The following is a 27,657-nucleotide window of genomic DNA, read 5'->3' on the forward strand; positions in this document are numbered from 1 at the left end:
TATTTCCCCAAAACTGAAATGTGATCATCGTACTGTTAAGAGATTTGTGGTTGATTCTGAGAACAGACATGTTTGTGCTGATAAAGGCAGAATGAGGAAGGTTTCTGCCAGGCAAGTTCATCGGATTAAGAGAGCGGCTGCTAAAAAGCCATTACAAACCAGCAAACAGATATTTAAAGCTGCTGGTGCCTCTGGAGTCCCTCGAACCTCAAGGTGTAGGATCCTTCAAAGGCTTGCTATGGTGCATAAACCTACTATTCGGCCACCCCTAAACAGTGTTCACAAGCAGAAATGGTTGCAGTGGGCCCAGACATACACGAAGACTAATTTTCAAACAGTCTTGTTTACTGATGAGTGTCGAGCAACCCTGGATGGTCCAGATGGATGGAGTAGTGGATGGTTGGTGGATGGCCACCATATCCCAACAAGGCTGCGACGTCAGCAAGGAGGTGGAGGAGTCATGTTTTGGGCCGGAATCATGGGAAAACAGCTGGTAGGGCTCTTTAAGGTTCCTGAAGGTGTGAAAATGACCTCTGCAAAGTATATAGAGTTTCTGACTGACAGCCGTCTTCCATGGTATAAAAAGCAGAAACGTGGGTTCAAGAGCAAAATCATCTTCATGCATGACAATGCACCATCTCATGCTCCAAAGAATACCTCTGAGTCATTGACTGCTATGGGCATAAAAGGAGATAAACACATGGTGTGGCCACCATCTTCCCCTGACCTCAACCCTATAGAGAACCTTTGGAGTATCATCAAGCCAAAGATCTATGAGGGTGGGAGGCAGTTCACATCAAAACAGCAGCTCTGGGAGGCTATTCTGACTTCATGCAAAGAAATACAAGCAGAAACTCTCCAAAAACTCACAAGTTCAATGGATGCAAGAATTGTGAAGGTGATATCAAAGAAGGGTTCCTATGTTAACATGTAACTTGGCCTGTTAGGATGTTTTGGAGTTAAATAGCTTTTTTGTTCAGTGAATCTGACCTCCTAATGCTGCAAATTCCACAAATGAGCATTTTCAGTTCTTTAAAACATATCATATGTTTAGAAATTCTACTGTGCCTAATAATTTGGAACAGTGCAATTTGAGTTTTTATTCATTTTGGAGATTATACTGTTATCATTGGGAGGTTTCTTCAATAAAATTTGATGCATACTCTAACGGGTGATGACTTTAATTAGACTGACTGTCATTTGTACCGACTATTTAGGAAAATCATGGAAAAATATCATTTGCATAATAATTTGGAACACAGTGTATTTGGAGCACTATGAGGAGTGTATTATACTATATGGAGGACTGAGCAGTGTATTTTAATATATGGAGGGCTATGAGGAGTGTATTATACTATATGGAGGACTATGAGGAGTGTATTATACTATATGGAGGACTATGGGGAGTGTATTATACTATATGGAGGACTGAGGATTGTATTATAATATATGGAGGACTATGGAGCACACTATATTATATGGTCGACTATAGGGAGTGTATTATACTATATGGAGGACTATGGGGCACATTATATTATATGGAGGACTATGGGGTGTAAACTGTAGATGTGTTGCTGATAACATGATACTGTATGGTGATCTGTTAGTGATCTATTATTGATTGTTCTGTCCCCATTATTCTTTCTCAGTTGGTGTAAAGAGGCTGGGAAAGAAGTGTTGAACAGCATCAATATTGTCAATCACACTCATTCAGTGTCCTGAACTCAGCGCATGTACATACAACCGAAATGCTTCTGTGTGATGTGCAATATGTTTGCATTTGGGGCCCCATTTTATACTTCGCCTAGGGCCCCATTTTGCCTAAAACCGGCCCTGCCTGCAGGGCATCTAATAATGAGGGCAATATGGCCTGTTTATCTGGCCCCAAGGGCCTGGGGGTGCCCTGGCCAGATTGCCCTCATGTGCGGCAGACAGAGAGAGATCCCTGCAGCTCCGCTGCCTACAAGAGAAAATGGCAGCAGAGCTGCAGCGATCCGTCCTGTTCCCTGCCCAGCCGTGCTTCCTGCCTCTGTCACAGCAGTCAGCGGCGCAGCTGGATGACATCATCCAGCACCGCACCTGACAGCTGAGCCAGAGAGAGTAAGCTGCAGGCAAAGATGATGCTGCGGGAGAGTGTGCGGTTAGGTGAGTGCGTGTGTAGCGGCACGCGAAGGTGATGCTGCGGGAGAGCGTACAGTGAGGTGAGTGTGTGTGTAGGAGAGGGGAATGATGGGGGTGATTGCAGAGAAGACAATAATGGGGTGGTGGGGAGGAGGAAATGATGGTGGTGGTGGAATTGGCAATGATGGGGGTGGTTGGGGAGAAAGCAATGATGGAGGTGGTGGAATGGGCAATGATGGGGTGGCGGGGAAAAGGCAATGATGGTGGTAGTGGAAAGGTCAATGGTGGTGGAAAGGGCAATGATGGGGGTTGATAGGGGAGGAGGAAATGATGGATGTGGTGGAATGGGCAATGATGGGGTGGTGGGGGAGAAAGCAATGATAGAGATGGTGGAAAGGGCAACGATTGGGGTGCTGGGGAGTAGGCAACGATGGGGAAAAGGGGAGAGGACAATAATGGGATGAGGGGGAGGAGGACAATGAAGGGTGTTGGGGATTGGGAAGGAAGGAAGGGGGATTTATAATGGATTTAGAAACAGGGGGAGGTGGAGGAATACATTGTTATTGCTCATAGTATTTAAAGGGAACCTGTCACCACATCTAAAAACATCAGTTAATTCGGTGTCAGCTATGCATTCCACAACTACTTCTGATACCCCCTGACTCCCCATGTATCACACATAAAAAAACTTTTTTATTGCTTCTGCGCTGTATGGTAATCTGTTTGGTCCGGTCCGATGGGCGTTGCCTCTGTTCCTTCACTCCACCCCTCCTTGGCTTGCTGTGCGCATTCTTTACCGTGAATATCGGAGATCGCTTACAGATTTTGTGTGTGCACATTGAAATGGTATCTTGCGCCTGCGCAGTATGCTTTTCCCAACTGCGGGCAGAGCCGAAAAGCAGTAGTGCACATGCGTGTCCTACACCTTCTGTGGTGCCATGTCTAATCATTGGTGGCAGCAGGGGTGGGATTCAAATTTTTAACAACCGGTTCTGTGTTTATGTGTAAGAAAACCACACCCATTTTTAAGCCACACCCATTTAAGCCACGCCCATTTTAAGCCACACCCATTTACACACACCTTTTCCTCAAACATATACAAGTAGGGGCGCAGTCAAACAGTTGAAAAAAAATAAATTGGAATGAGATCAGAACAGTGCAGATTCTGGCCAGCGGCTCTCCTGACCCAAGTGTGACAGCTGCGTATATATCTAGGCAGCTGTCTCACTTGACTGACAAGCTGGCTAGGCTGTGCACTACATTCTGATGTTAACAGCTTTTGTTCTGGCCAAAATAAGCTGATGCCACAACACGGGAGACTCTTTCAGCCAGGCCCTACTCTACTCTAAACTATTAAAAATAAATATATATTTATGTGTTTTTCTTTAAGGGAATGAGTCACATACATTTACATTTTTTTAAACAACCATTAATACCACATACAAGGGACAAATATCGTCACACCATGACCAGACCACATATTACCACCACATAGTCACCGAATAATACCACATACACGGAACAAATAACGCCGCACCATGACCAGACCATATATTACCACCATATAGTCACCGAATAATACCACATACAAGGCACAAATAACGCCGCACCATGGCCAGACCACATATTACCACCACATAGTCACCGAATAATACCACATACAAGGAACAAATACCGCCACACCATGGCCAGACCACATATTACCACCACATAGTCACAGAATAATAACACATACAAGGAACAAATAACACCGCACCATGGCCAGACCACATATTACCACCACATAGTCACCGAATAATACCACATACAAGGCACAAATAACGCTGCACCATGGCCAGACCACATATTACCACCACATAGTCACCGAATAATACCACATACAAGGAACAAATACCGCCACACCATGGCCAGACCACATATTACCACCACATAGTGACTGAATAATACCACATACAAGGAACAAATAGCGCCACACCATGACCAGACCACATATTACCACCAGATAGTGACTGAATACTACAATACTGATCATTAATTAAAACACAATAATAAGTGCAATTGTATACAGAAACTCTGTATTTACTGTCAGTGTACGGGTAACACATTGACTCACCAGTGACGTCTCTAGCTGAAGTCCTTCATCTTTGCTTTTCTTTTTCATCCAGCACAGACCACCATCACTTCTTCCAGCCAGGACTCGTCTCTGCATGAAATAACACAGTTACCTAGAGCACGGCTTCCAGAGCACATTCCCCACTTTTTCCCTTTCTTCTACACTACACATCTGAATACAGACGTGCACCCACCATTAATACATAATTGGTTTTTATGCAACCCACCATTCCAAATATAAATTATAATCCACCACTGTGCACCCACTAACTATAAATGGCACTTTCCCCATTTAATATATAAATTAGCACCTGTACTCTTTCCCCCAATTCATTAACAGGCACTTCAACCTCAACGCCCCCCACTATGTACTTCCCGCTCTAACCCTAACCCTGATTCATTATATTTACATGCCCTTCCCACCTCAATTCATTGTCTTATCTTTCTCTCCCACCCTCTATTCATTATCAACTGCTCTACCCCACATTCAATACATCACTTACTCCCCCACACTCAAAATTCTTTATTTGTTCTCCAGATAGATCATTTGCTCTCCTCACCCCCACCTTCAAATCATCATTTGCTCTCCTCACCCCCTCATCTTGAATTAAATTGCTGTGCCCTGTCACTCACACTGAATTCATCATTTGCAGTCCCCGTCCTCTCCCCCACATCATCATTTGCAGTCCCCCCACTTTGAAGTCCCCTTACTTCATCCGTTGCAGTCCCCTATCACCTCTCGCTTCATCTGCTGTGCCCCTTCATCATTTGCAGCCCCCTAGCCCCCTTCCATTTCATCATGTGCAGTCCCCCTTACCCCCCACTTCATCATGTGCAGTCTCCCCTACCCCCCACTTCATCATGTGCAGCCCCACTCCATCATCATGTGCAATCACTCTTACCCCCACATCATGTGCAGTCCCCTTTACCCAATTCATTTGCAGTCCCCCTTACCCCCAATTCATCCTGTGCAGTCCCCCTTACCCCCACTTCATCCTGTGCAGTCCCCCTTACCCCCACTTCATCATGTGCAGTCCCCCTTCATCATGTGCAATCCCCCTTACCCCATCATCAAGTGCAGCCGCACTCCATCATGTACAGCCCCACTCCCCCTTCATCATGTGCAGCCCCACTAACCCAACTCCATCATGTACAGCTCCACTCCCCCCACTGCATCATGTACAGCCCCACTCCATCATGTACAGTCCCACTCCCCCCACTCCATCATGTACAGCCCCACTCCCCCTTCATCATGTGCAGCCCCACTCCCCCCACTCAATCATGTACAGCCCCACTCCATCATGTACAGCCCCACTACATGTACAGCCCCACTACATGTATGTGACTGGGGTTCAGGCGCATCCACCATACAAGCGTTCAGGGAGAGGCTTAGGCTAGTTTCACACTAGCGTTTATTTCCTGCAGCGCACAGCGCCGCTAAGCCCCGCCCCCTCCCGGCTCCCTGCCCGCCCCATCCGGTCATCGGCGCCTACTAGCGCACATGGGCGCTTGCGATCTGCGCACCCTATCTTTAGCATAGGGTGCGCAGATCGTGCGCTGGCCGTGCGCTAGTAGGATTTTATTGTGCGCTGCGCACTTTTGAAGGTGCGCCGTGCGCGCCAAAATGCAACATGCTGCGTTCGGCACACACCGGCGCACCTTCAAAAGTGCGCAGCGCACGCTAAAATCCTACTAGCGCATGGCCAGCGCATGATCTGCGCACCCTATACTAAAGATAGGGTGCGCAGATTTCAAGCGTCCATGTGTGCTAGTAGGCGCCGATGACCGGATGGGGCGGGCAGGGGGCGGGGCTTAGCGGCGCCGTGCGCTGCAGGAAATGAACGCTAGTGTGAAACTAGCCTTAGAACACAAAACCAAGGCGCATGCACACTACTGCTTTTCGGCTTTGTCCACAGTTCGGAAACGCATACTGCGCACGCGCTGAGATACCATTTCAATGCACAAGCGCGAAATCTGTACAATTCTATAAAGCTGTAGATAAGCCCCCGAACCAACCTGCAAGTGAAGAAAAATAAGTTTTATTATACTCACCCGGTGGGGCAGTCAGATGCGGTCTGGTCCGATGGATGTCGCAGGTGTCTGGGTCCGGCACCTCCCATCTTCTTGCGATGCCGCCCTCCTGCTTGGTTTTTGGCTCCAAGGCATCGCGCTCTGGTGCAGGCTTACTTATCTGCCCTGTTGAGGGCAGAGCAAAGTACTACAGTGCACAGGCGCTGGGCCTCTCTGACCTTTCCCAGTGCCTGCTAACTACAGTACTTTGCTCTGCCCTAAATAGGGCAGATAAGTACATCTGCGCAGGAGCACGATGTCGGGGAGCCATGAAGAAAGCAGGATAGCGGCATCCCAAGAAGATGGGATGCGTCGCACCCAGACCTGTGTCACCCAGCGGACCAGACCGCCCCCCAGGTGAGTATAATAAACTTATTTTTCTTATCTTTGAGGTCGGATCGGGGGCTTATCTACAGCATTATAGAATGCTGTAGGTAAGCTCTGAAAGGCAGTGGCCGCATCTTACAGTGGCCAAAACAGGTGACATGTTCCCTTTAACACAGTCCCTTAGTATATAGTGTACTCAATTATTATGTATAGCACAATCCCTTAGTATATAGTGCTCTAGCTTATTATGTATAGCACCATCCCTCAGTATATAGTGTAGTCACTTTTTATGTATAGCACAGTCCCTTAGTATAGTTGTGGCCAAAAGTATTGACACCCCTGCAATTTTGTCAGATAATACTCAGTTTCTTCCTGAAAATTATTGCAAACACAAATTCTTTGTTATTATTATCTTCATTTAATTTGTCTTAAATGAAAAAACACAAAAAGAATTGTCCTAAAGCCAAATTGGATATAATTCCACACCAAACATAAAAAAGAGGGTGGACAAAAGTATTGGCACTGTTCGAAAAATCATGTGATGCTTCTCTAATTTGTGTAATTAACAGTACCTGTAACTTACCTGTGGCACCTAACAGGTGTTGACAATAACTAAATCACACTTGCAGCCAGTTGACATGGATTAAAGTTGACAAAACCTCTGTCCTGTGTCCTTGTGTGTACCACATTGAGCATAGAGAAAAGAAAGAAGACCAAAGTACTGTGAGGACTTGAGAAACCAAATTGTGAGGAAGCATGAGCAATTTCAAGGCTACAAGTCCATCTCCAAAGACCTGAATGTTCCTGTGTCTACCGTGCGCAGTGTCATCAAGAAGTTTAAAGCCCATGGCACTGTGGCTAACCTCCCTAGATGTGGATGGAAAAGAAAAATTGAGAAGAGATTTCAACGCAAGATTGTGCGGATGTTGGATAAAGAACCTCGACTAACATCCAAACAAGTTCAAGCTGCCCTGCAGTCCGAGGGTACAACAGTGTCAACCCGTACTATCCGTCGGCGTCTGAATGAAAAGGGACTGTATGGTAGGAGACCAAGGAAGACCCCACTTCTTACCCAGAGACATAAAAAAGCCAGGCTGGAGTTTGCCAAAACTTACATGAAAAAGCCTAAAACGTTTTGGAAGAATGTTCTCTGGTCAGATGAGACAAAAGTAGAGCTTTTTGGGCAAAGGCATCAACATAGAGTTTACAGGAGAAAAAAAGAGGCATTCAAAGATAAAAACACGGTCCCTACAGTCAAACATGGCGGAGGTTTCCCTGATGTTTTGGGGTTGCTTTGCTGCCTCTGGCACTGGACTGCTTGACCGTATGTATGGCATTATGAAGTCTGAAGACTACCAACAAATTTTGCAGCATAATGTAGGGCCCAGTGTGAGAAAGTTCGGTCTCCCTCAGAGGTCATGGGTCTTCCATCAGGACAATAACCCAAAACACACTTCAAAAAGCACTAGAAAATGGTTTGAGAGAAAGCACTGGAGACTAGAACACCTGTGGAGAGATCTAAAAATGGCAGTTTGGAGAAGGCACCCTTCTAAATATCAGGGACCTGGAGCAGTTTGCCAAAGAAGAATGGTCTAAAATTCTAGCAGAGCATTGTAAGAAACTCATTGATGGTTAACGGAAGCGGTTGATCGCAGTTATTTTGGCTAAAGGTTGTGCAATCAAGTATTAGGCTGAGGGTGCCAATACTTTTGTCTGGCCCATTTTTGGAGTTTTGTGTGAAATGATCAATGTTTTGCTTTTTGCTTCATTCTCTTTTGTGTTTTTTCATTTAAGACAAATTAAATGAAGATAATAATACCAAAGAATTTGTGATTGCAATCATTTTCAGGAAGAAACTGAGTATTATCTGACAAAATTGCAGGGGTGTCAATACTTTTGGCCACAACTGTATCTAACAAGAGAGGACAGTATGTAATTAAAAAGCAATTAAATTGTAAAGGACAGAGCTGTAACTGTATAAGGGATGGCAATATACATAATAAATGAGTCTATGTAATATTTATATACATGTATGTGGGTGTGTATATATATATATATATATATATATATATATAGATATCCAGAGAGAGGTTTTCTAGTCAGACAAGCATTTGCCAACCATCTGCTTTCCAAAAGCAACACTAAGGCTATATGCACACGGTGCGGATTCTGCTGCAGAACCGCAGCGGATTTAGCCCTGCGGAACTGCATGTGATGTACAGTACCATTCTTTTCTATGTAAAACAAAATCCGCAGTGCACATGCTGCGTTTTTTTCCACGCAGATTTGGTGCAGAATGAAAAAAGCAGCATGTCACTTCTTTTGTGCGCTTTTGCTGCAGTTTTCCACCTGATCCATTCTAGTAATCCGCAGGTGGAAAACCGCACAAAACACGCATTAAAACCGCACAAAAAATGCACTAAATCTGCTGGAAAAATGCAGGTCATTTGACCTGCAAATTTAGTGAATTCTGCACGGATAAATTCCTAAGCAGAATACGCACCGTGTGCACATACCCTTAGCAGTGAAGACATACAGTATTATACAGGTAATGCTCTAATTCACCAAGCCACAAAAATGATTAACAAGTAATAAAATTTGAGAATTATGTTTAAGAAAATAGTATTTATATTTATGGCATTCCAAGGATTTTAGTTTGACAAGTTACAACAATTTTGTCCTACACAGTAACCCAATATTGTGTAGTATGCTTCTGAGGAAAATCCCCCCATATGCAAGCACAATAAATTTAAATAAAAATGTAATTAGAATGAAGTTAAGAGTCATGAGACATTTTGAAGATTTGATACAAATAAGTATGATAAATTTAGTTTTTGAAAAAGTTTTGCATTTTGGGTCCAAACACTGTAGGGATGAATTTTTACAATAAATAATGTATGCTAGGTCTCTTCCTTTGAGGCTGAGCATATACAATTATTTTGCAAAAGGCAGTATAGTCCAGGTGGTCCAGGTTGTTGGCATCAATTGTGCTGAACTTGGACATGTGAGTGCTCAATTTCCATATAAACAGACGACTGTTTCTTGAGCACACAAAAGGCTAACTCATGTCACAATGAAGTTAGATGTAGAAAAGTATGGAAATCAGTAGATGAGGATGATGGGACTGATAACAACAAGGCACTACTTGCAGGTGCGCACTGGTTACCAGAAATACAATCTTGTGCTTTTATCACATGAGCAGGTGATGCCATTTCATGTGCTTATGGAGTGACGTAGTTCCTATTCAATGTGTGCCAGGATGTCCATAGCTTATTTTCCAATAGCAGAGCCTGCCTACTGCAATAGACTGGTCATCTGGCTACATGGATAAGAATTATAACACTCAAGATATCCTTGTAAGGCCGGGATCACACATGCGAGAAACTCGGACGAGTCTCGCATGTTAATACCCGGCAAAGCCACCAGCACTCAGATCGGAGCGTGCGGCCACATAGCACTATATGCAGCCACACGTTCTACTCCCAAGTGCGAGTTTCTCGCATGTGTGATCCCGGCCTAAGGGATGGACCGTGACCGTGTAAATACTCCCCCCTTATTTATATTTGTATAAATGTATATTTATGTATGGGGGAATATCTTACCTTTGACTACTGCTATTGTGTATGTTTCTGCTTTCTATAAGAAGATGTTCATAGGGACAGTGTAGTACCTAAGTTTAGCCACAAGATGGGGTACATTATAGTTTCACTTATGCACTGTAAATAGTTAATTTAGGAGGGGTCACTGTACACAAGTCAGGAGGTTTTCCTGAGTTTAGTCAGTTGGGGCCTGGGCACCCATTTAGCTCGGGTGGGCTATATAGCCTGGGCATAACCAGACCACTTAACGTTATTAAGAATGAAGCCCAGCCATCCAGTACCAGTGGGTCTGAACACCGACAGCAACAGCAGTGACAGCAGTGGTAGCAGTGCAGCAGTAGTGGAAATTGTAGCTACAAGGGAAGTCACAGCATTGTAGGCAGGTCGCTCATCATGTGGCAGCTTATTGCATGGGCTGATGCCTTCAGAACCAGAGCAAAATGGCTGAAGGAACTCCCGAACGAAGTAAGTCTGGACATGGAGGACACTGAGAAGCCAAAATATACGGTCTGACCTGGGAACGTGCTAAGTGACAGAGAGAGAAGGACAGGGAAAGAGGAAGAGTTGCATTGCGTGAATTCTGATGTTGATGCTGTACCAAACATGGATATGCTGTGTGAGAAGATCAGTAAAGTTGTTTATTTGAAAGTTAAAATGGACTGTGGCTCATTTTGTATGAAACTGGACAGAGGAAACTTCCAACAACATAGTGAAGGCCCTGACGGTGCAGATGATGGAGCCACAGGTATGCAGAGTGATGGACAGTGTTTGCATGTGACGTGAGGCCAGGGTGTGCTAAAACAAATATTTTTCAGCCATGACTGCTGCCCTGGCCGACCCTCACACCTTCACAAAATAATTATTATCAACATGCAAAACTGCTCCCTGAAAAGCTTTTTGGCTGTATATTGGCTCTGCTTTTTAATGCAGTCTTTACCCTCCCCATCAGATGACATTCATTCCTCAGCACACCTATTTGGTTCCCAATCATCATCAGCCTTATCCATCACTTTTCTCACAGCTGTTCTATGTGGAAAATGGCTGTCAGCGCTTCCTATACTGTATATACAGTCCTTGTTCAATGCTGTGTATACAGTGATTGTGAAGGCAGAGATGGTAATGAAACATCTCTGCCATCTCTATGGGAAGTCTGGCTGTGTCTGACATCCGGCTCCTTGTTCCTGTAGCAACATCATCTTGCGCAGCCACTTATTCTGTAGAGTAAAATGTGGACAGTACAGACGTGTATACACATAAGGAAAAGGCTGACAGCACTCACTAAGGAACCCACTTGGAAAAGTAGCAGCAGTCAAGGTAAATGAGGGCAGCTTTCAGTCCAGGTGAAGAAATTCAAAAGCAGCTTTATTCCGCCATGAAAATACAATGTTTCCACCTATAACAGCTCTTTATCAATTATACAGGATATCACAAAGGGCTGGCTTATATAGTGTGGAGACACAGTCTGCACCAATCACCATTGAATCACAGCCCACAGATATTTTGCAGATTATATGCAAAATCACAGAAAAAAATACACATAATCTTTCTCAGTGGTGTAAGTCATATATATATATATAGTGAGTTCATTAGAAATTAACACCTCAATAGGTCAATATACATATTGTTGATAAAATATTGCAATGCATGATCAGCCAATAGAAAGATGGCATCCCTGTCCGCATGGATACCAGAAGCCAATCATCAGAAAAGGGGGGCCCATGTATATGAATAGTCCTATTACAGGAGTCCAATCAGGATCTCCTATAGGAAATTCGCCAAAATAATGAGCCCGTGTATCAGTCTATCATAGGCTTTCACACAGTGAAATCCTATTGAAGCATAACTGTCTGCAAACAGCAAGCTCCCTCTCATCTCACCACAGCCGAGCTGCGTGCATGTCACCATCTGACATCATTGTGGAGAGGTCAATTGACTCGTCACGTGACCAGACACTTCATGATGTACGGCCTTAGTGCGCTCGCGCGTTCAGCGCATAGAAACAAGTCACAGCAAGGGGCGTGATTCCGGCCATATCCATAGCAACGGTACCGCCATGCGGAAACTAGGGAGCAACCCCTCTAGGCCACATGATCTCAGCATAGAACGGACAAATAGCTCATCACACACATGGCCACCATAGTTCATAAAAAAACAATATATTTAAAAATTGAAGGAAGGGGTAGAACCAGACGGTAGGGGGAGAGAAGAGAACAACCAAAAAAGAAATGTCTATAATATGGAACAAAATAGCATGTTTATCAAAATATTCCAAAGTACGTCTTCAATCGATCTCACTCCCCATATTCTCTGGCTTTTCCTAACGGTAAGAAGACCCACTAAAAGGAAAGAAAAATAAGAAAAATTTGTGATTAAAAACAAACCGATGTAAGAAAACACAAAGGAGACTAAGTTAAACAGGTATGTAAATTATATTCAATGTTGAGACCTGTGGGTTGTAAAGTACCCAGTAGAGAAATCCATCTCAACTCCTCCTTAAGCATTTTCGACCTATCTCCACCTCTCCTCTGTACAGGAACACTGTCAATGACTCTGAATCTTAAAGGGAATCGGTCACCCCATTTTTGGCCTATAAGCTGCGGCCACCGCCTTCAGAGGCTTATCTACAACATTCTGTAATGCTGTAGATAAGCCTCTGATGTAACCTGAAAGATAAGAAAAACAAGTTAGATTATACTCACCGGGGGGGCGGGGGTGGTGGGTGTCGCGGTCCGGTCCGGCGCCTCGCATCTTCTAGAGATGACGTCCTCCTTCTTACTTCTACTGCGGCTCCTGCACAGGCGTACTTTCTCTGCCCTGTTGAGGGCAGAGTAAAGTACTCCAGTGCGCAGGCGCCAGAAAAGGCCAGAGAGGGCCAGCGCATGCGCACTGCAGTACTTTACTCTGCCCTCAACAGGGCAGATAAAGTACGCCTGCGCAGGAGCCGTGGCAGAAGTATGGAGGAGGACGTCATCTCTAGAAGATGGGAGGCGCCGGACCAGGCCACGACACCCATCGGACCGGACCCGGGACCGCCCCTGGGTGAGTATAATCTAACTAGTTTTTCTTATCTTTCAGGTTACATCGGGGGCATATCTGCAGCATTACAGAATGCTGTAGATAAGCCCCTGACGGCGGTGGCCGCATCTTATAGGCCAAAAATGGGGTGACAGATTCCCTTTAATTGATTCACTGAATGTCTATTGTCAAAAAAATGTTTAGGAACTGGTAATTCTGGTAATCCCGTTCTAATAGTACTTTAGTGCTTACTGATGCGGGCCTTTACCTCCATCGTTGTCTCACCCACATACACCAACCCATAGGGACATACAATCAAATATACAACAAAACTGGACATACATATGAATCTTTCTCTCAATGAGAATTTTTTACCCGTGTGAGGGTGATGAAAAGAATCACCCTTCAACATGTTTCTACAACATGCACTCTAGGCGGCATTTATCTAGTGGTGAGGTACATTAGTTGGAGCACAGAGACAACTTGAATAGAGGATGGCTTTCAATTGTGGATGGCAATTTGGAGTGGTAGTTAAAGGCAAGGCATATCAGGTGGAATGAAAGGCTCTGATCACATGTCCAGTAGTTATTTCCATTTTTCATCCATTTTGTGATTCTAAAAATGGAAATAAAATGATCTAGTACAGGACTAATTCATTTGAATGGGATGAGAAGGGACAAGACAGGTCTTCAATTTGCCACTTTTCCAGATATCATCCAGATCAAAAAACGTAGCGTACAACTTTTTTGTCCAAAAAAAAAAACAATAGGAAAAGGATCGGTTTTTTTTTAACATTGAAGCCTATGTTGAGTGGATCATAATGGATGGTCATCTGTTATGTTATTCATTAATTTGTTAATTCTTCCATTTTTTAGCATTGCACATGCCCAGAATACTAGATCTGTCTACAGACTCCTCTATCTAAAATGGATCTGCTACAGATGAAAAATAGAAAGCAATGTGTCCACTTTAAAAGGGAACTTTTTGTTTTAAAGACAGATTTGTTCAAAACCCTTAAGTGTTTTATTTTTTCATCTATTTTTGCTCTGTAACAAATCCCTTTTTTTAATACTTAATCGATTATTACAAACAGACGACAATTGGACATGTGAACAGAGCCAAACAAAAGTAGATTCAGATGCAGGTTAAAGCATACAGTGCTGTGCAAATTAATTGGGACACAGCATTTTTTTAAGTAAAATCGTACGTTGGTTACCAGTCAGTGATTCAAACCAGTTTTAACTGCTTTGAACAGGTGTGAGTGCCTGTTAAAGGCAGTTAAAACTGATTTGAATCACTGTCTGGTAACCAACGTACGATTTAACTTAAAAAAATGCTTTGTCCCAATTAATTTCAACAGCACATTTCAGCAATTGCTGGCAAACTGGAATGGCACTTATAAAATCGATAAAAAATGCAGAGCTGGAAAAGAGCATACCAGGGACCGGTGGCTGGCACTGGAGCAGCACTCATTTACTGGCAAGATGTATCACCTAGAGCATAGAAACAGGGGAAACAAAGTCTACTGAATAGAACAAGTTCAGGGTCAAGCCATGTCAGAGAACCTATCAGAGAAATCAAGGAATTGCAAGAACACCATGGCACTAGAAGAACAGAGCAAGGAATGCTGTAAAGAATTTGGCTTAATTTTTTGACCCCTTGCAAGACTTTGTCCACATCTGAGCTTTGGATTTCTGCTGCATATCAAATGACATTAAGATGACATTTTATGGAAGTTTAATCTACACGTTGATAAGAAAACAATATTAATATTAGAAATTAATATTGTTACACAAATAATCACTTCGGTGCCTCTTTAATTATTGTATTTTACTTCATATACATTTCTGAACTATATAATGACTTCTTGTGACATTAATTATATATTCTTTACAAGCATTATTCTCATATTTGCTTTATTATAAAATTATTGAATAGAGTAAATATTTTATGTTGCATGTTCTCTATTTTGTGTTACTTTTTGAGGGCCATTAAAATGCAACCATACATAAAATACATTCGTCATTGTCTTCCTATGAGAGTAATATAGGAGAATGCAGATGTATTCCTTTCTGTGAATTTGCTTTGTTTGATATATTGAAGGCAGTCTCGGTCTCCAGACTTGTTGAAGTTCTGTATCCGGGGGAACAGATAAATAGACCTCCAGGTGTCAATTTTAAGACAAAGGGAGTTTGTGTCTCATATGCCCTAAGCCTGCACCGAACAGAGGAAAATCGGCAACAGTATCAGAAAAGGTTTCAAAGAAAACAGTTACTATTCAGCTGCCCCAAAGATATTTGTTCTCAATAAGTTTAGCTGGACTATGTGGGAATGGCACACCTACCAATCTATAACTTATACAGATCCTTAAAATTTTGTAGATCAAAAATCTATAATTACATGCCGCAATAAAAAAAGCAAAGAAACAAGCAAAAAGATAAAAAAAATAGGAAATCATTGCTATTAAGTCACCTCTAGTCTTTTCTGTACACCTCCATGTTACTAGTATAAGTTTGCTATGGATCCAAATATTGGTTTTATTATGTTTCTCCCATTCTTTCTCCCAAAACTTTCCTTAAAAGTTCACCAATTCCCAATGCCCACCCAAATACCTCATTTTTTTTGCTTCAGTCAAAACATTTATTTATAAAATTAATTTAGAATGCCTTGACAAAGAAATTCTTTGATGTATAAAGCCTAATATGCTTTGCTAGGACCTTGGCAACAGAGTGCATGTGTAGGGCTAAATTAACCACAAGTATACTCCGCCAGCTGCGGCAAATGTAACAAACCCCCATAAATTAAAAATGTTGTCTAATCTTTGCTAATGAGTGCACCAGTCCTATGCCAACTGGACTACTGCTTGTCGGGTAGCTGGTGTGATCCTGATGATTGACAGTTTAGACCAGCAGCATGGCCGTTCTGCTAGTCTGAACTATATGCTCTCCCATGCTGCAAGTAAAGTCAGCTTTGTGGCTGCAGCATTGGAAGAGAGTAGGGACACTGAAGCTGGCTGGATCCAGTGATCTGGCCAGCTTCGGAGATGGCTTTCAAATTGTATAGCAAATAGCTTGCAAATGCACATTTCTTACCTAGGAAATTGACCACCACTGATAGACTACGGAGGTGGACAGTAACCTAGACAATGAGCAGTAAGCAAAAATATTATTATTATTTATTGTTATAGCGCCATTTATTCCATGGCGCTTTACATGTAAGGAGGGGTATACATAATAAAAACAAGTACAATAATGTTAAACAATACAAGTCATAACTGGTACAGGAGGAGAGAGGACCCTGCCCGCGAAGGCTCACAATCTACAAGGGATGGGTGAGAATACAGTAGGCGAGGGTAGAGCTGGTCATGCAGCGGTTTGGTCGATCAGTGGTTACTGCAGGTTATAGGCTTGTCGGAAGAGGTGGGTCTTCAGGCTCTTTTTGAAGGTTTCGTTGGTAGGTGAGAGTCTGATATGTTGTGGTAGAGAGTTCCAGAGTAGGGGTGATGCGCGAGAGAAATCTTGTATGCGATTGTGGGAAGAGGAGATAAGAGGGGAGTAGAGAAGGAGATCTTGTGAGGATCGGAGGTTGCATGCAGGAAAGTACCGGGAGACGAGGTCACAGATGTATGGAGGAGCCAGGTTGTGGATGGCTTTGTATGTCATGGTTAGGGTTTTGTACTGGAGTCTCTGAGCAATGGGGAGCCAGTGAAGGGATTGACAGAGGGGAGAAGCTGGGGATTAGCGGGGGGACAGGTGGATTAGTCGGGCAGCAGAGTTTAGAATAGATTGGAGGGGTACGAGAGTGTTCGAGGGGAGGCCACTGAGCAGGAGGTTGCAGTAGTCAAGGCGAGAGATGATGAGGCAAGGACTAGGGTTTTTGCAGATTTTTGGTTGAGGAATGAACGGATTCATGAAATATTTTTGAATTGAAGTCGGCAGGAAGTGGAAAGGGCTTGGATATGTGGTTGAAGGAGAAATCAGCATCAAGGATTACCCCGAGGCAGCGAGCTTGTGGGACTGGGGAGAGTGGGCAGCCATTTACTGTAATGGATAGGTTCGTTGGGGGGGTCACGTGAGACGGGGGAAAGATGATGAATTCTGTTTTGTCCATGTTAAGTTTCAGAAATCTAGCAGAGAAGAAGGATGAAATAGTGGACAGACATTGGGGGATTCTGGTTAGTAGGGAGGTGATATCTGGTCCAGAGATGTAGATCTGTGTGTCATCAGCATAGAGATGATACTGAAAGCCATGAGATTCTATGAGCTGTCCCACGCCAAAGGTGTAAATGGAGAAGAGCAGGGGTCCTAGGACTGAACCTTGTGGGACTCCGACAGATAGGGGGCGAGGTGAGGAGGTGGTGTGTGAGTGGGAGACGCGGAATGTCCGGTCTGTTATGTATGATGAGATCCAGGATAGGGCCAAGTCTGTGATGCCAAGGGATGAGAGGGTCTGTAATAATAGGGAATGGTCCACTGTGTCAAAGGCAGCCGACAGGTCCAGGAGGAGGAGGACAGAGTAGTGTCGCTTGCTCTTGGCGGTTAAGAGGTCATTGGTGACCTTAGTAAGGGCAGTTTCAGTGGAGTGGTGTGACCTGAAGCCAGATTGTAAGCGGTCGAAGAGGGAGCAAGAAGAGAGATGTGAGGACAGTTCAAGGTAGACGTGTTGTTCCAGTAGCTTGGAGGCATAGGGGAGAAGTGATATAGAGCGATAGCTAGATACAGAGGATGGGTCAAGAGAGGGCTTTTTGAGGATAGGTGTGATGGAGGCATGTTTAAAGCTTGAGGGGAAAACACCAGTTGTTAGTGATAGGTTGAAGAGATGGGTTAGGGTTGGGATGAAGACTGTGGTGAGGTTTGGGATGAAGTGGGATGGGATCGGGTCAAGTGCACAGGTGGTGAGATGTGATCTTGAGAGTAGAGTGGAGAGTCGATCTTCTGTAATGGTGGAGAAGTTGGTTTTGGAGGTGGAGGGCTGGGAAGTCAGGAGGAAGGGCTCTGGGGGTTGTTGACCAAAACTGTCTCTGATGTTATCAATCTTCTGCTTGAAAAATGAGGCAAAGTCTTCAGCTGAGATGAGTGGGGAGGGAGGAGGTGCTGGGGGACAGAGGAGAGAATTGATGGTGTTGAATAACTGTTTAGGGTTGTGAGACAGGGAGGATATGAGAGATGAGAAGTAGGTTTGTTTAGCTGTGGCGAGTGTGGTCTTGAAAGTAGTGAGGGACTGTTTGAATGCGATGAAGTGCTCGTTGGAGTGGGATCTTTTCCATCTGCGCTCAGCAGCCCTGGAAGCTCGCCTCAGTTCTTTGGTCAGGTTGGTGTGCCAGGGCTGTCTGTTGATTTTGCGAGCTTTGGTATGTGTAAGTGGGGCAGCAGATTCCAAAGCTACAGCTATTGTGGTGTTATATAGAGCAGCAGCGTCATCCACATTGTGTAAGGAATTTATATCTGTGAGAGGGAGGAGGGATTCAGAGAATGAGTGTAGGTCAAGGTGTTTAAGATTTCTGCGAGGGTGTGAAAGTTTGTGGGGTGGGGATTGTAGACATGGAGTGGAGAGGGAAGAGAATGTGAGAAGGTTGTGGTCAGAGAGAGGAAGAGGTGAGTTAGAGAGGTTAGATAGGGAGCAGAGGCGGGTGAAGATGAGGTCCAGTCTGTGGCCATCTTTGTGGGTGGCTGTAGAAGACCATTGAGTGAGGCCGAAGGAGGAAGTGAGAGATAGAAGTTTAGTGGCAGCTGAGAGGGAAGTGTCAGTGGGGATGTTGAAGTCACCCATGATGATAGTAGGGATGTCCGCGGAAAGGAAATGAAGTAGCCAGGTGGTGAAGTGGTCAAAGAAGGTGGTGGCTGGCCCTGGGGGGCGGTAGATGACAGCCAGTTGGAGGTTGGAGGGGGAGTAGATGCGCACAGAGTGCACCTCAAAGGAAGGGAGGGTAACAGAGGGTGGCAGTGGGATTGGGGTGAAGGAGCAGGTATCTAAAATATAAACAATCGGTTCAATCTTCAGACTAGAGAGGATTTTTTCATAAGAGGTATATTGTAAAGTTGCTCTTTTTCACAAACACTTTATAATTTTGCCCATTTCAAAAGTTGAGACAACTCCTTTAACCCCCTAAGGTATTTTCGCTTTTGCGCTTTCGTTTTTTGCTCGGCTTCTTCCCAGAGCCATAACTTTTTTTATTTTTCCCTCAATATGGCCATGTGAGGGCTTGTTTTTTGCGGGACGAGTTGTACTTTTGAACGACTCCATTGGTTTTACCATGTCGTGTACTGGAAAATGGGAAAAAAATCCAAGTGCGGTGAAATTGCAAAAAAATGTGCAATCTTACGGTTGTTTTTTGTTTTGCTTTTTTACTACAGTATGTTCACTAAATGCTAAAACTGACCTGCCATTATGATTCACCAGGTCATTATGAGTTTATAGACACCAAATATGTATAGGTTCTTTTCTATCTATGTAGTGAAAAAAAAATTCCAAACTTTGTTAGAAAAAAAAATTGCACCATAGCATATTCATTTTTCATGATCATGGGTTGGGTGAGGGCTTATTTTTTGCGTGCCAAGCTGACATTTTTAAAGATACCATTTTGGTGGAGATTAGAGTTGAGCGACTTTTGGTTTTTTAGGGTCGCATTTCGTTTCGTGAAACCCGACTTTTCCAAAAGTCGGGTCGAGCAAGATCGTCCGATTATAGGGAAAAGTCGGGGTCGTCCCGAAACACGAAACCCAATGTAAGTCAATGGGGAATAAAAGTCGGCAGTGAGAGGAGGACAGGAAACACACCTACAGTGCCCATTTGAATGCCAAAAGCATCAATTCTTCTTACTTAAGCTTGTCAACCTTAATTAACTTCATAATACAAGTTACGCACTGAAAAATGGGGGTTATTTGGCTAAAGTTGTGGGGGGGTAGGGCTGGCTCCAGGTTTTCATGTGCCCTGGGCGAAAGAGCGCCCCTTTAACACATACCACAACTCATCATGCTCCGATACGGCAGAGAAATAGCGGTATAGTACAATGAAAAATACTTCACTTTTTACATCTCATGACGAGGCCCATCTATTTCTCCATACAGAATCATTGGTCCCATATAATGTTTGAAACAATATATGATGAGCTCCACATAATGCTACAGTATATGTTGGTCCCCATGGATGAAGCTCCACTGTCTTATGGGCCCAAATAATGCTCCAAACATAATGGGCCCCATTTCTAATGCTCTAGTGTATAATGGGCCCTGTAAATGCTGCTCCAGTGTCTGATGTCCACCTTTGGAATGTTCCAGTGTATGGTGGGCACCATCTATCATTCTCCAGAGTATAGTGCTCCCCAAAAATTGCTGTCCCAACATTGAAAACAATCAAATAAGTCTCCTCGCTAGGGAATCCCTGTACTTGTCTGGACTCCTCGTCGTCCCCATCTTCCATCTCACTGCACAGTATTTCAACTTTGCAAGTGCTGTGATCCTGAGCAAGCAGGGGGGGGGCCCACTCGTTGGCGACGGCACTGGCACAGGGCCCCTGATAGTACGGTGGTGTGTCTGATGGCGGGTGGGCCGAACCTGCACTTTCATCTGCAGCTTCCTCTTTGTCACCGTGTAAGATGGAACTGTATATGGGAAGGGTAACCTGAGTTTCATCAGGGTCAGATTCAGGCCGTGTAGCGTGCAAGGGGAATGTAGTGGTCTGGGTCAATTTACCAGCAGATTCATCGAGCAGTGGCTGGGCATCAGTGCACTTGTGTCGCCCCCAGGAGTACGGTCGCCACAGTGGCATTACCTTCTTCCTAGGGAGTGTGATGTCATGCTTAGGAGCAACGAACGATCTCTCTAGCAGGTTAACTGATTGGGCGGCGTTATTCCCACGAGTCATGACCCTCCAAACAGCGTTCATGAAGGCAAAGTGTTTGTTTTACGTGGGCAGTATGGTTGCAAAGCTGAACCTTAAAGGAATGTCAAGAAGGGCACCACCAGGAGTGGAGCCTACGGTTAAATTCGACTCCACCTGGGAAACCTCAACCATGCCAGCTACAGAACAGATGCACACATTGCAAGCTTAATTCCGTTAACGAACGAGACTCCGTCATGCCCCGCGGTCCGAATCCGGCTTACTAGAGGGACACGTGAGGCTCTGGCACATGAGATTGGCCAATAACTGGTGTGTCATGCCATTACATGTCCGTGGCTGCATGTGCGCTACACTGAAAAGGCCAGCGTTTGTCGCTTACAGGTGCAGATAACCCGCTGAACAACGTTAGTGATGGGGATCACTGATGACAATTATTACCCGCGAACAATGATTTCCCAGTAAGTGCAGGTCAACCGCAGTTCCGGAATTAGGCCTAACCGTCATTCCTGAAAAAATGAAAAACTTACGTGTGCAAACCACAGGTGCTGTAGCTTGCTTAACAGCTCGCCAGCCGTTCTCACGCCCAGTATGGATTGCACGTGAGTGCACAAAGGTTAGAAAGGGTACCGTATCCCCGGATAACATGTATGGATAGCGTACACATTCAAAATATATGTCTGTACATCAGGAGGCAGGCTCAGACGGTGTTGGGCCCAGTATGGATTGCACGTGATTGCACAAAGGTTAGAAAGGGTACCGTATCCCCAAATAACATGTATGGATAGCGTACACATTCAAAATATATGTCTGTAAATCAGGAGGCAGGCTCAGACGGTGTTAGGCCCAGTATGGATTGCACGTGATTGCACAAAGGTTAGAAAGGGTACCATATCCCCGGATAACATGTATGGATAGCGTACACATTCAAAATATATGTCTGTACATCAGGAGGCAGGCTCAGACGGTGTTGGGCCCAGTATGGATTTCACGTGATTGCACAAAGGTTAGAAAGGGTACCATATCCCCAGATAACATGTATGGATAGCGTACACATTCAAAATATATGTCTGTAAATCAGGAGGCAGGCTCAGACGGTGTTAGGCCCAGTATGGATTGCACGTGATTGCACAAAGGTTAGAAAGGGTACCGTATCCCCGGATAACATGTATGGATAGCGTACACATTCAAAATATATGTCTATACATCAGGAGGCAGGCTCAGACGGTGTTAGGCCCAGTATGGATTGCACGTGATTGCACAAAGGTTAGAAAGGGTACCGTATCCCCGGATAACATGTATGGATAGCGTACACATTCAAAATATATGTCTGTACATCAGGAGGCAGGCTCAGACGGTGTTAGGCCCAGTATGGATTGCACGTGATTGCACAAAGGTTAGAAAGGGTACCGTATCCCCGGATAACATGTATGGATAGCGTACACATTCAAAATATATGTCTTTACATCAGGAGGCAGGCTCATACGGTGTTAGGCCCAGTATGGATTGCACGTGATTGCACAAAGGTTAGAAAGGGTACCGTATCCCCGGATAACATGTATGGATAGCGTACACATTCAAAATATATGTCTATACATCAGGAGGCAGGCTCAGACGGTGTTAGGCCCAGTATGGATTGCACGTGATTGCACAAAGGTTAGAAAGGGTACCGTATCCCCGGATAACATGTATGGATAGCGTACACATTCAAAATATATGTCTATACATCAGGAGGCAGGCTCAGACGGTGTTAGGCCCAGTATGGATTGCACGTGATTGCACAAAGGTTAGAAAGGGTACCGTATCCCCGGATAACATGTATGGATAGCGTACACATTCAAAATATATGTCTGTACATCAGGAGGCAGGCTCAGATGGTGACAGGCACAGTATGGATTGCACGTGATTGCACAAAGGTTAGAAAGGGTACCGTATCCCCGGATAACATGTATGGATAGCGTACACATTCAAAATATATGTCTGTACATCAGGAGGCAGGCTCAGACGGTGTCAGGCACAGTATGGATTTGACGGCCCAGATTACACAGCGGAGGAGCAGGGAGAGGTAAAGATTGCAAATGCTGGGGCCCTGCCCAAGCAAGGGGGGCCCACTCGTGGGCGTCGGTACTGGCACTGGGCCCCTCATAGTACGGCGGTGTGTCTGATGGCGGGTGTGCACCACCACCGTCAGAGACACTTGATTGCACTATGAGGGACCCTGTGCCAGTGCCCGCACCCAAGAGTCGGCCTACCCACCTGTCCAGGGCAACGGCACTCGCACGGTGTCGTGCGCTAGGTGGTGACCCCGGCCATGGGGGGGGAGGCAGCACAGTTAGGGAGTTTTAGAAAGTGGCATATGTTGATGTTGGACATTCAGCTGATGCAAAAGGCGAAATAGGTGAAGTCCCAGGAAGAGGTGGACCAAAGCAAGCCATTTTTCTGTCACCCTATGTGTCATCAGGGGAAGGTGGGACAAAATCCTTGGAAACCCATGCATGGTTCATTTTAATGAAGGTTAGATCATCCACATTTTGGGTTGACAGACGGGTCCTTTTTTCTGTCAGGATTGATCCAGCTGCACTGAAGACTCTTTCCGATAGCACACTTGCAGCTGGGCAAGCGAGCTCCTGTAAGGCATATTGGGCCAATTCAGGCCAGGTGTCCAGTTTAGCGGCCCAATAGTCAAAGGGGAATGACCTGTGTGGGAGAACATCGATATGGGAGGAAAAGTAGTTTGTAACCATAGTTGACAACTGCTGTCTCCTGTCACTTTCCATCGATGCAGTATTACCAGTTGTGTGAGCGGTATTTGAAAAATCAGTCCACAACATTGTCATGAAACCCCTGTCTCCAACGCCACTTCTGCTGTGTGCACCACGAACACCTCTGCCAAGCTGCCCCCAGCCCGTACGGCTCGTGTGAGAACCATCACCGCTGCTGTGTGCTGAGAATGCCTCAAGCAACCGATTTACCAGAGTTGCTTGTTTATTAGCCAATATTAGGTCAAGGTACTCCTGTGGCATGATGTTTTGTAATTTGCCTTTATAGCGTGGATCCAGGATGCTGGCCAACCAGTAGTCGTCATCGTTCATCATTTTGGCAATGCGTGGGTCCCTTTTTAGGATCTGCAAGGCATAATCTGACATGTGGGCCAATGTTCCCGGTGTCAATGATGCACTGCGAGTGCTGGTTGGAGGAGCACTTTCTGGCAAATCCACATCCCTCCAGTCACGCACAAACCCTGTACCAGACCTTGCCACGCCAACATTTTCACTTGCCCCACGAGATGCATCCTCCTCCCCTAAGTAATCATCCCCATCATCCTCCTCCTCCTCCTCTTCTTCCTCCACCTCGTCCAGGAGAGGTCCCTGAGCAGACAATGGCTGAATGTCATCAAGGATTCCCTCCTCCTCCTCCTCCTCCTCATCAACATTGGCTGCAGACGCCTGCTCCTTAAGGTGCGTCAAAGTTTGCATGAGCAGACGCATAAGTGGGATGCTCATGCTTAGGATGGCGTCGTCTGTGCTTACCAGCCATGTGCATTCCTCAAAACACTGAAGGACTTTACAGAGGTCTTTCAGCTTCGACCACTGCACACCTGTCAACTCCATGTCTGCTCTCAAAGTGCCTGGCCGTGTATCCTCCCACAAATGCATTATGGCCTGCCTCTGCTCGCACAGCCGCTCCACCATGTGCAGGGTGGAGTTCCACCTTGTTGCAATGTCGATAATGAGGCGGTGGTTGGGAAGGTGGAGCAATCGCTGCAGCTTCTGCTTACGAACGGAGTGTACAGGCGACCGGCGGATGTGCGCGCACAGTCTTCGCACCTTCTGGAGCAGGGCTGTTAACTCCGGATAATTTTTGAGGAAGCACTGCACCACCAGGTTCAAGGTGTGAGCCAAGCAAGGTATATGGCTGAGTTTTGAAAGGGCTATGGCTGCCACAAAATTACGGCCGTTATCACTAACTACCTTGCCTGCCTCAAGATGTACACTGCCCAGCCATGACTCAGTTTGTCGCTTCAAGTACTCGGCCAGCACCTCGGCGGTGTGTCTGTTGCCCAAACACATCATCTGCAACACAGCCTGCTGACACTTTCTACTAGCTGCTCGATAGGTGGACACATCGTGTGCAACAGTGGCAGCTGCAGATGGAGTGCTCGTACGACTGCGCTCTGTGGATGAGCTTTCGCTTCTGGAGGAGGAGGAGGAGGAGGGTCGAACGCCTACAGCCAACTGTTTCCTATACCGTGGGCTAGGCAGCACTGTCCTACCACCGCTGTCCCCTGTGGACCCTGCATCCACCACATTAACCCAGTGCGCAGTGATGGACACGTAACGGCCCTGGCCATGCCGACTGGACCATGCATCAGTTGTGAGGTATACCTTTCCGCTCACTGACTGCTTGAGTGCATGGACAATGCGGTCTTTCACATGATGGTGGAGGGCTGGGATGGCTTTGCGAGAGAAGAAGTGGCGACTGGGTAGGTCATAGCGTGGTACTGCATAGGCCATGAGTTCGCGGAAAGCTGTGCTTTCCACCAACCGAAAGGGCATCATCTCAAACGAGATTAGTTTGGCAATGTGGGCGTTCAAACCCAGTGTACGCGGATGAGAGACTGAGTACTTTCTTGACCTACTCATAGTGTCTGGGAGGGTGAGCTGGACTTGAGAGCTGCATATGGTGGAAGTAGCGGTGGACAGGGCGGACTGAGAGAGGGTTGATGATGGTGATGGAGTTGGTGTTCTTTCTGATGGCCTAGAATCAGTCTTTCGTTGATATAACAGTGGGATTCCCTGACTGCTGTGGCCTTGCAACGACACCTCAACATTTGCTGCTGTGCTAACCGGTGGGCTTACAGTGGGGGAAACAATGTAGCGTTGCTGACTACCTTCGTTGTGATCAGTTGCACATGTGGCACTTGAGGTTTGGTGTTGTGTCCACGCTTGCAAGTGCATGCTGGTTAAATGTCTAAGTATGCAACTGGTATTCAAATTTTTCAGATTTTTCCCTCGGCTAAAGGTCTTTGCGCACTTCTTACAGATAACCTTGGCCTGATCATGAGGATTTTGGTCAAAAAAGTGCCACACTGCACTCTTCCTACTTTGGCAGACATTTTGCGGCCTAGCACGCTGTGATCTTTTGACCCTCTGGACAAGCTGTCCAGCAACTCTTTTGATGTTTGGAACCTGTCTTTGGAGTGCTCCGGGCCTGCCAGATAACAGCTGTTGCGATGTCGATGTCTGCTGTGGATGCTCCTCATCTGAGCTATTGGAAGCAGCACCCTCTTCCCCCAATGGATGCCAATCTGGGTCAACAACTGGGTCATCCATCACCTCCTTTTCTATGTCATGTGCACCTTCCTCTGTGTCACCGTGTATGGTGGTATAGTGTGAGGGAAGGGGCACCTGAGTCTCATCAGGGTCAGAATCTGGCTCTGTACACTGCGAGGACAATGTAGTGCTCTGAGTGAATGTACCAGCAGAATCATCCATCAGCGGCTGTGCATCAGTGCACTCCATGTCAGATTCATCTTGGCCTGGGTAATTCACCATTTGACTTGATAATCCAGGCATGGTATGTGAAAACAGCTCCATGGAGTAATCAGTAGTATGGTCTGCGTCATCCTTCAATCTTGGTTGGGGTGAAGGACACAAGGAAAGGTGTGGTTCATGAACATGAGCCTCCAATGACGACTCAGTGCTTTTACTTTTTACAACTGAAGAAGAGGAGGCGATAGAGCTGGAGGCTGAGTCAGCAATTAAGACAAAACTTTTTCCTGATGCTCTGGCTTTAAAAGCGGTTTGCCAACTCCTACTAAAAAACTAAGCGTTCGAGGCCTTATGTAGCCAGACGATGACGCAGGCTCAACACCTCCTGCATTCGGTCCTATTTTGCTCTTGCCACTACCATCAGATCCACCACCAACACCATCATTACCAGCTGCCAACCCCCGCCCAATTCCTCGGCCTCTTCCACCAGCCTTCCTCATTTTTGGTAGAAATGTAGACAAAATCCAACAAACTATATAGTAATGTAAAACAAGGTACAAGGTGTCTATAGGACAGGGGAGATTTAGAATTTCTGCAGACACTTGTGGACACTGGACACTTTTGGATTGTGTGAGGCCCACTGATATCTGAGGGCTATGTGACAGGCTCGATGGCACAGCTGTGACAAAAGTGACGAGAGGATAAGGGAGATTTTGAATTTCTGCAGACACTTGTGGACACTGGACACTTTTGGATTGTGTGAGGCCCACTGATATCTGAGCGCTATGTCACAGGCTCGATGGCACAGCTGTGACAAAAGTGACGAGAGGATAAGGGAGATTTTGAATTTCTGCACTCACTTGTGGACACTGGACACTTTTGGATTGTGTGAGGCCCAATGAATATCTGAGCGCTATGTGACAGGCTCGATGGCACAGCTGTGACCAAAGTGACTAGAGGATAAGGGAGATTTTGAATTTCTGCAGACACTTGTGGACACTGGACACTTTTGGATTGTGTGAGGCCCAATGAATACACCAACCCCCGGAAGTGCGTCCCCCAGTCCAGCCCTTCAGCGCCGCCCA

The 27,657-nt window shown here is 45.5% G+C and overlaps 1 long non-coding RNA gene across 2 annotated transcripts in view; it reads right to left on the minus strand.

Annotated features, from left to right (window-relative positions):
• Positions 1-11,570: 11,570 nt before the first annotated feature.
• The window catches only part of LOC141058004 (uncharacterized), a 41,221-nt gene continuing 25,134 nt past the window's right edge, over positions 11,571-27,657 (minus strand). Inside the window, exon 3 of one of the 2 annotated variants that reach the window (XR_012222071.1) lies at positions 11,571-12,565. This is a non-coding gene — a long non-coding RNA (uncharacterized lncRNA). Of the gene's footprint in view, positions 12,566-14,603; positions 14,738-27,657 lie in introns of those variants that run through there. The other variant, XR_012222072.1, reaches the window with a different exon arrangement.

The sequence above is a fragment of the Dendrobates tinctorius genome, unplaced genomic scaffold (assembly GCF_039654945.1).
Source record: "Dendrobates tinctorius isolate UK_male_01 unplaced genomic scaffold, ASM3965494v1 ptg000208l, whole genome shotgun sequence".
Lineage (NCBI taxonomy): Eukaryota > Metazoa > Chordata > Amphibia > Anura > Dendrobatidae > Dendrobates > Dendrobates tinctorius.